The sequence below is a fragment of the Oncorhynchus gorbuscha genome, unplaced genomic scaffold (genome assembly GCF_021184085.1).
Source record: "Oncorhynchus gorbuscha isolate QuinsamMale2020 ecotype Even-year unplaced genomic scaffold, OgorEven_v1.0 Un_scaffold_2613, whole genome shotgun sequence".
NCBI lineage: Eukaryota > Metazoa > Chordata > Actinopteri > Salmoniformes > Salmonidae > Oncorhynchus > Oncorhynchus gorbuscha.
Window position 1 is genome coordinate 54362 of NW_025747075.1, and position 9731 is coordinate 64092.

Genomic DNA, 9731 nt, shown 5'->3' on the forward strand with positions numbered 1-9731 from the left:
CAGATACTACCTCCCTATAATGGAGGGGGTGACAGGGTAGATCACTGACCCAGGAACAGATACTACCTCTCTATAATGGAGGGGGGTGACAGGGTAGATCACTGACCCAGGAACAGATACTACCTCTCTATAATGGAGGGGGTGACAGGGTAGATCACTGACCCAGGAACAGATACTACCTCCCTATAATGGAGGGGGTGACAGGGGATACACAATGAAAAATAAGGTCTAATGGAGGGGGTGACTAGATCACTGACAGAAACAGATACTACCTCCCTATAATGGAGGGGGGGGGTGACAGGGTAGATCACTGACCCAGGAACAGATACTACCTCCCTATAATGGAGGGGGGTGACAGTGGTAGATCACTGACCCAGGAACAGAACTTCCCTCTATAATGGAGGGGGCCCCATGATCACTGACCCAGGAACAGATACTCTGATTGGGTGACAGATCACTGACCCAGGAACAGATACTACCTCCTATAATGGAGGGGGTGACAGGGTTTAGATCAGACCCAGGAACAGATACTACCTCTCTATAATGGTTCAGGGTGACAGGTAGATCACTGACCCAGGAACAGATACTACCTCTCTATAATGGAGCCCATCCAGGGTAGATCAGTGACGCCGCATCTTGACCTTGCGTGACACTGTTCACGAGCCAACTTGGCTCCGTCTCCGGTAGCACTCAGGAGTGGTGCTAGCAATAATGAAGGCGGGACCCAGAGGAGGACCGCCCGATTCTCCTCCTTATCCATCTCCAGAACCCTCGGTCTGACAGTGTTCCATCCATCCGAGCAAAAGGAGGCGGGGGGAGGGGCTCTAGTCCTGTATCTCAGGTAGGAGGAGTTAGGGGCATCTTGGGGCTCTGCCGTCTATCTCAGGTAGGAGGAGTTAGGGGCTCTGGTCCTGTATACTCGAATTCTCCTCCTTAATCATCTCCAGAACCTCGGTCTGACAGGAGGAGTTATGGGGGGGGCTCTGGTCCTGTATCTCAGGTAGGAGGAGTTAGGGGAGGGGCTCTGGTCCTGTATCTCAGGTAGGAGGAGTTAGGGGAGGGGCTCTGGTCCTGTATCTCAGGTAGGAGGAGTTAGGGAGGGGCTCTAGTCCTGTATCTCAGGTAGGAGGAGTTAGGGGAGGGGCTCTGGTCCTGTATCTCAGGTAGGAGGAGGGAGGGCTCTGGTCCTCTGTGACTACCTGTATCTCAGGAAGGAGGAGTTAGGGGAGGGGCTCTGGTCCTGTGTCAGGTAGGAGGAGTTAGGGGAGGGGCTCTGGTCCTGTATCTCAGGTAGGAGGAGTTAGGGGAGGGGCTCTGGTCCTGTATCTCAGGTAGGAGGAGTTAGGGAGGGGCTCTGGTCCTGTATCTCAGGTAGGAGGAGTTAGGGGAGGGGCTCTAGTCCTGTATCCAGTGTTAGGTGAGTCCTGTATCTCAGGTAGGAGGAGTTAGGGGAGGGGCTCTGGTCCTGTATCTCAGGTAGGAGGAGTTAGGGGAGGGGCTCTGGTCCTGTATCTCAGGTAGGAGGAGTTAGGGGAGGGGCTCTGGTCCTGTGTGTGACTACCTGTATCTCAGGTAGGAGGAGTTAGTTGAGGGGCTCTGGTCCTGTATCTCAGGTAGGAGGAGTTAGGGGAGGGGCTCTGGTCCTGTATCTCAGGAGGAGTGTATGTCTAGGGGAGGGCTGTGAGTACCTGTATCTCAGGTAGGAGGAGTTAGGGGGAGGGCTCTGGTCCTGTATCTCAGGTAGGAGGAGTTAGGGGGAGGGGCTCTGGTCCTGTATCTCAGGTAGGAGGAGTTAGGGAGGGGCTCTGGTCCTGTATCTCAGGTAGGAGGAGTTAGGGGAGGGGCTCTAGTCCTGTATCTCAGGTAGGAGGAGTTAGGGGAGGGGCTCTGGTCCAGTGTGTGACTACCTGTATCTCAGGTAGGAGGAGTTAGGGGAGGGGCTCTGGTCCTGACTACCTGTATCTCAGGTAGGAGGAGTTAGGGGAGGGGCTCTGGTCCTGTATCTCAGGTAGGAGGAGTTAGGGGAGGGGCTCTGGTCCTGTATCTCAGGTAGGAGGAGTTAGGGGGAGTTATGGGAGGGGCTCTAGTCCTGTATCTCAGGTAGGAGGAGTTAGGGGGAGGGGCTCTGGTCCTGTATCTCAGGTAGGAGGAGTTAGGGGAGGGGCTCTCCAGTCCTGTATCTCAGGTAGGAGGAGTTAGGGAGGGGCTCTGGTCCTGTATCTCAGGTAGGAGGAGTTAGGGGAGGGGCTCTGGTCCTGTATCTCAGGTAGGAGGAGTTAGGGGAGGCTCTGGTCCAGTGTGTGACTACCTGTATCTCAGGTAGGAGGAGTTAGGGGAGGGGCTCTAGTCCTGTATCTCAGGTAGGAGGAGTTAGGGGAGGGCTCTGGTCCAGTGTGTGACTACCTGTATCTCAGGTAGGAGGAGTTAGGGAGGGGCTCTAGTCCTGTATCTCAGGTAGGAGGAGTTAGGGGGAGGGGCTCTGGTCCTGTATCTCAGGTAGGAGGAGTTAGGGGAGGGGCTCTGGTCCTGTGTGTGAGTACCTGTGTGCAGCGTCTGGGTCAGCTCTGCGGTGAGAGCGTTTGGCCTTCAGAGGGGCGTGTCTCTCAGGGGGGGAGGGGTTAGGGGAGGGGCTCTGGTCTACACGGGGAGCATCTGGTCTCGTCCTACACACACACACACACACACACACACACACACACACACACACACACACACACACACACACACACACACACACACACACACACACACACACACAGAGAGAGAGTTAGTGCAATAGCCTGACGCCACAGTCAACTGGCTAACTCTTGGTTGTCATGGTGACAGACATACTTCCTGAGGATGATGACGGCTCGTCTCTCCTTGATGTCCTGGGGGCGGATACAGTGGGTGATGTCATCAGCCGCGTAGCCACTGAGAGGAGAGAGAACACTATGACATCACACCTCTCCCTCTCACACTCTCTCTCTCTCTCTCCACCTCCCTCGCCTACCTGAGGACAGTAACACTTCCTCTCCTGACAGGAAGCTCCAGGACGGGCTCGGACACTCTGATTGGTTTAAACTGGAAGCGGCAGCCGAAGCAGAGGGCCGAGTCTGAGAAGAAGGACACGGATACGATTGGCCGGGCGAAGATGTGGAGCGGGTCGACATGTGACACGATGCAGCCGCCTGGTTGGTAGTCGTTGATCACCGCTGAGTTCACAAAACCTACAGGACAAAACAACATCAACAACAGGCTTTTCCTGGAGACAGGAAGTGGGCTGGAGGAAGTGGGCTGGAGACAGGAAGTGGGCTGGAGACAGGAAGTGGGCTGGAGACAGGAAGTGGGCTGGAGACAGGAAGTGGGCTGGAGCACGTTAAGGTCAAATCTGAGACAGGAAGTGGGCTGGGGTAACGAGCAGGATGTTAGAGGTTAAAAGTTATTACCTTCAGGTACGACCCCGCTGGCGACCAGTTTAGTGATGACGAGGTCATGAACCCAGGTCGGGATGTCGTCCACCTCTCCTTTAGGATACAATCTCTCCTGACCAGGTCCTCTCTTCTCCAGCTGCCCCGTATGTATAGCCCTGGAAGACGAGACGAGGTGAGAGAGAGAGGGAGGAAGAGAGGGGGTTTAGAGACAGAGAGAGGGAGGAAGAGAGGGGTTTAGAGACAGAGAGAGGGAGGAAGAGAGGGTTTAGAGACAGAGAGAGGGAGGAAGAGAGGGGTTTAGAGACAGAGAGGAAGAGAGGGAGTTTAGGGACAGAGATAGGGAGGAAGAGAGGGGTTTAGAGACAGAGAGAGGAAGAGAGGGGTTTAGAGACAGAGATAGGGAGGAAGAGAGGGGTTTAGAGACAGAGAGAGGGAGGAAGAGAGGGGTTTAGAGAAGAGAGGAAGAGGGGGTTTAGAGACAGAGGAGGAAGAGAGGGGTTTAGAGACAGAGAGGAAAGAGGGGTTTAGAGGAGGAAGAGGGTTTAGAGACAGAGATAGGGAGGAAGAGGGGTTTAGAGACAGAGAGGAAAGAGGGGTTTAGAGACAGAGATAGGGAGGAGAGAGGGGTTTAGAGACAGAGAGAGGGAGGAGAGAGGGGTTTAGAGACAGAGAGGAAGATGGGGGTTTAGAGACAGAGAGGGGACAGAGAGAGGAAGAGGGGTTTAGAGACAGAGGGAGGAAGAGAGGGGACAGAGAGAGGGAGGTTTAAGAGAGGGGTTTAGAGACAGAGAGACAGAGATAGGGAGGGGAGGAAGAGAGGGGGTTTAGAGACAGAGATAGGGAGGGGGGAGAGGGGTTTAGAGACAGAGAGGGGTTTAGGAGGAAGAGAGGGTTTAGAGACAGAGAGAGGAGAGGGGTTTAGAGACAGAGCAAAGAGAGGTGAGGAGAGGAAGATGGGGGTAGAGACAGAGGAAGATGGGGGGTAGAGACAGAGAGGTGATGGGGGGTAGAGACCAAGAGAGGAACAACAGGTGCGTGACCTCACCTCTCCAAAGAAATATTTGTTTCGTAGCGGTGCCCGATCTACGGTGTGTTCCCGGTAAAGCCCCGCTTCTCCGTTAGCAACCACCTCATTTATCTTGCCCTCAATGACATCACAGTCCTCTTTAGAGAAGACCTCTACCTGAACAATGCCACTCTGGACACGCCTCGCCTCCTGGAGGAGATGAGAGAGAGAGATGGAGATGGGAGGGAGAGATGGAGAGGGAGAGATGGAGAGAGAGAGATGGAGAGAGAGGAGAGATGGAGAGATGGAGATGGAGAGAGATGGAGAGAGATGGAGAGATGGAGAGATGGAGAGAGAGATGGAGAGATGGATGGAGGGAGAGAGAGGAGGGAGAGAGAGATGGAGAGGGAGAGAGAGATGGAGAGAGATGGAGAGAGATGGAGAGAGATGGAGGGAGAGAGAGGAGGGAGAGAGATGGAGGGGAGAGAGATGGAGGGAGGAGAGATGGAGAGAGAGATGGAGAGAGAGAGATGGAGAGATGGAGAGAGAGATGGAGAGATGGAGAGGGAGAGAGATGGAGAGATGGAGAGAGAGAGATGAGAGAGAGAGAGAGAGAGAGAGAGAGAAAGTGGGGGAAAAGACAGAAATATTGATTCATACTTTGAATTGGATTCATCTCAGAGAAGTTCAGTGTCAACAGCAGGGTCATCATACCTGCTCACGGGACTCCACAGGCTGGACATCATCCTCGGAGGAATCTCGGTGCTTCCGCTTCCGGCCCTTCCCGTTACTACTACCTCCGTCGGTAACTTTAACTTTCCTATTTTTGTAACTGTCGTCCTTATCGGTAACTCTGTTTTTGTAATTGTCCCGGTGAGGAGTCATGGACGTCAGCTTTTCCCGCAGGTCGGAGAAACCACTGGCTGACATGTTTTTATTTGATATATATATAATATATAAATATAAAATGTAGGAGTTGGTTGTATTATAGTTATTTCACTTCCATAATTGTCCGTTTGTAGACGCGGGGACCGGGAGGCTCCCGGTGACCGTCCTCACGGTATGTTGTGATGTGGCTAACAACTTTAGCTCACTTAAAACGGGTTGTTTTCCCAACAAAATAAAAAAAGTCGACGATTCAAAGTAGTAAATGTATACTAATTTTAACGAGTTAAATGACACGGAATGAATCTGCGTCTATTAGTTTAGTCGTTGCGTTATTCCCGTCCTGTTATTTTGACTATTTTCGTGTGAATACGGGCTAGATAGTTGGCATGGCTAACTGGTTAGCAACCAGGTTCAGCAACAGCCGGAAGTGACGAGGCAAAATCGGTTAAAAAAATTATTATTTAAAAAAATAATATTCTTACGGTCTTATCTTGTCCATATGATTTTTACATTTTTTAACGGAAGCTTTTTTATTTATTTTAAAAAAATCGTTATTATATACTTAAAACTCGTTAAAAAAATATTTATTTTTAAATAATATTCTTACGGTCTTGTCTTGTCCATATGATTTTTAACGGAAGCTTTTTTTTATTTTTTATTTTTAAATCGTTATTATATAAGTAAAACTCGTTTAAAAATATTTTTTATTTAAAACAACAGCTCTAGTTATGAGCACCACGCATTTCTCATTCCTCTGAGACCCGGGAGGGTTGAACCAACTACAGACTCGGGGGACTTTCTTCCTGGCGGATCGCGTCCAACTGTTAGGTGTGTTTTTATACAGCGCCACCTACCGGACTGGAGTGAGAGGGCAGTTCACCGACGTGGTCGGTCTTTTTATTTTATTTCTTATTTTATTTCACCTTTTATTTAACCAGAACAAGTTCTCATTTACAACTGACCAAGATAAAGCAAAGCAGTTCGACACATATATAACAACATGGAGTAAAACAAAACATACAGTCAATAATACAGTAGAAAAATAAGTCTATATAGGATGTGAGCAAATGAGGCGAGATAAGGGAGGTGAAGAGGCAAAAAAAGATCTACATTCAATTCTCTTCATTAGTCTTGTTCCTCTAAGAAATAAATTAAATCCCCCAGCCCCACAGGATTGACCTCCCCTCAACACGTCTACACTCATTTTCCCACAGGAAAAAGCCACATTCCCATTCCCATTCCCACAGGATGGGACACCTCCCCCTCAACACATATACATATATATACCCCATTCCCATTCCCATAGGATGGGACACCTCCCCCTCAACACATATACATATATATACCCCATTCCCCACACTTTGACCCCTGTCTGCTCGTTTCACCATGCCACCGGTCTGATAGGATGGGACACCTCCCCCTCAACACACTAACTCTTCCGAAGTCCTCTAGAGCATCACAAGCCTGTCTTCCCTACTCTCTCTCCTGGTCTTCTAGAGCATCAACAGCCTGTCTTCCCTCCTCTCTCTCCTGGTCTTCTAGAGCATCAACAGCCTGTCTTCCCTCCTCTCTCTCCTGGTCTTCTAGAGCATCAACAGCCTGTCTTCCCTCCTCTCTCTCCTGGTCTTCTAGAGCATCAACAGCCTGTCTACCCCCCCCTCTCTCTCCTGGTCTTCTAGAGCATCAACAGCCTGTCTACCCCCCTCTCTCCTGGTCTTCTAGAGCATCAACAGCCTGTCTTCCTCCTCTCTCCGTCTCTGATCCAGGACCCAGTAAAGGTTGCATCTCCATCATTTCAACTCTTCTAGACATCCCAGACTCATCTCTCCCTGAAAGAAAATATATTAATAACCTGACCAGTAATTACACATTAGACTCATAAAGCCTGTGAAAGGTCTTCTCTCCCTGAGGTCTTCTCTCCCTGAGGACAACAACATTAATAACCTGACCAGTAATTACACATTAGACTCATAAAGCCTGAGGTCTTCTCTCCCTGAGGACTACAACATTAATAACCTGACCAGTAATTACACATTAGACTCATAAAGCCTGAGGTGTTCTCTCCCTGAGGACAACAACATTAATAACCTGACCAGTAGTTACACATTAGACTCATAAAGCCTGAGGTCTACTCTCCCTGAGGACAACAACATTAATAACCTGACCAGTAATTACACATTAGACTCATAAAGCCTGAGGTCTTCTCTCCCTGAGGACAACAACATTAATAACCTGACCAGTAATTACACATTAGACTCATAAAGCCTGAGGTCTTCTCTCCCTGAGGACAAAAATATTAATAACCTGACCAGTAATTACACATTAGACTCATAAAGCCTGAGGTCTTCTCTCCCTGAGGACAACAACATTAATAACCTGACCAGTAATTACACATTAGACTCATAAAGCCTGAGGTCTTCTCTCCCTGAGGACAACAACATTAATAACCTGACCAGTAATTACACATTACTCATAAAGCCTGAGGTCTTCTCTCCCTGAGGGCAACAACATTAATAACCTGACCAGTAATTACACATTAGACTCATAAAGCCTGAGGTCTACTCTCCCTGAGGGCAACAACATTAATAACCTGACCAGTAGTTACACATTAGACTCATAAAGCCTGAGGTCTAATATATCCTAAGGACATTAATAACCTGACCAACATAAAGCCTGAGGTTATCAACATTAATAACCTGACCAGTAATTACACATTAGACTCATAAAGCCTGAGGTCTACTCTCCCTATAGGGCAACAACATTAATAACCTGACCAGTAATTACACATTAGACTCATAAAGCCTGAGGTCTACTCTCCCTGAGGACAACAAACATTAATAACCTGACCAGTAATTACACATTAGACTCATAAAGCCTGAGGTCTACTCTCCCTGAGGACAACAACATTAATAAACCAGTATACACATTAGACTCATAAAGCCTGAGGTCTAAATCATCCAAACAATATATTTCTTGAGGTGGGTGACATCAACTGGTAATATTTTACGTATGGGGAGTTGTTGATATGTGACATTACTGTAGAAGGATGTTACAGCGATGTGTGGGTTTCATGTCTCCTGGGGACGGAGATTTTCTACCACTGAGCTACTGGGCAGAAGGACCATACACATTAGACTCATAAAGCCTGAGGTCTTATATATAATAATTTAAATCATTCTGTGTGGCAAACAATATATTTCTTGAGGTGGGTGACATCAACTGGTAATATTTTCCAGTCTAGGCAGGCAGTTTGTTGATATGCTCTGACATTACTGTATGTTACAGGAATGTGGGACAGGAGAGACAGACAGGAAGAAACAACAGGAAGACAGACAGGCAGGCAGGCAGACAGGCAGGCAGGCAGGCAGTAAGACAGACAGGCAGGCAGTAAGGAGACAACAGGCAGGCAGTAAGGAAGACAGGCAGGCAGTAAGGAAGACAGGCAGGCAGTAAGGAAGACAGGCATTCTGAAGGAAGAGCTGGCAGGCAGGCAGTAAGGAAGACAGGCAGACAGGAAGACAGGCAGGCAGGCAGTAAGGAAGACAGACAGGCAGGCAGTAAGGAAGACAGACAGGCAGGCAGTAAGGAAGACAGACAGGCAGGCAGTAAGGAAGACAGACAGGCAGGCAGTAAGGAAGACAGACAGGCAGGCAGTAAGGAAGACAGGCAGGCAGTAAGGAAGACAGGCAGTAAGGAAGACTGGCAGGCAGGCAGTAAGGAAGACAGGCAGACAGTAAGGAAGACAGGCAGGCAGGCAGTAAGGAAGACAGGCAGTAAAGGAAGACAGAAGCAGGCAGGCAGTAAGGAAGACAGGCAGGCAGGCAGTAAGGAAGCAGGCAGGCAGTAAGGAAGACAGGCAGGCAGTAAGGAAGACAGGCAGAAACTTACCAGGTGGATCATCATCAACAACATCTGTTTTTGGAGATATACCTAAAAAGACCAGAGTAAGTTAGAGAATACCAAGATCTCCAACTAAATCTGTTTCCTCTCTAAATTAATAACACCTTGGATTGAACCAGTGAATATAATGATAATAATGAATGGATTTTTATCCACATCGGCTCAAACCTGGTTTTAGCTGCTCAACCAGTAAAGACCGTAGTTTGTAGAAACGCTGAACTGAATTTGAAAACTATGACAACATAAAACAATATCTTTTTCCCAGTGATACTGTATATATCCAACATAGGTAGACTTACCCAGTTCTTCACCCAGTAGATTTATGACTCGGTCAGGTTCTGCTTTCAGCATGTCTAGGACTAAATCAGGTTCTTCTCTCATCAGACTCTTGTAAAAAGCAGATTTCACCTTTTCCCCGCCTGAATCTACGGCCGTGAACAGAACCCTCATCTTCTCCACGTTGGTCCCAGCAGCACAGATATCAGAGTAATCCTGTTGTTGGATCATGGGCCTCAGGGCGTCTG

At 48.8% G+C, this 9731-nt stretch overlaps 1 pseudogene; it reads right to left on the reverse strand.

The window, feature by feature from the left end:
- Positions 1 to 586: 586 nt before the first annotated feature.
- On the reverse strand, positions 587 to 5743 carry LOC124026119 (annotated as a pseudogene).
- Between the last annotated feature and the right edge of the window lie 3988 nt (positions 5744 to 9731).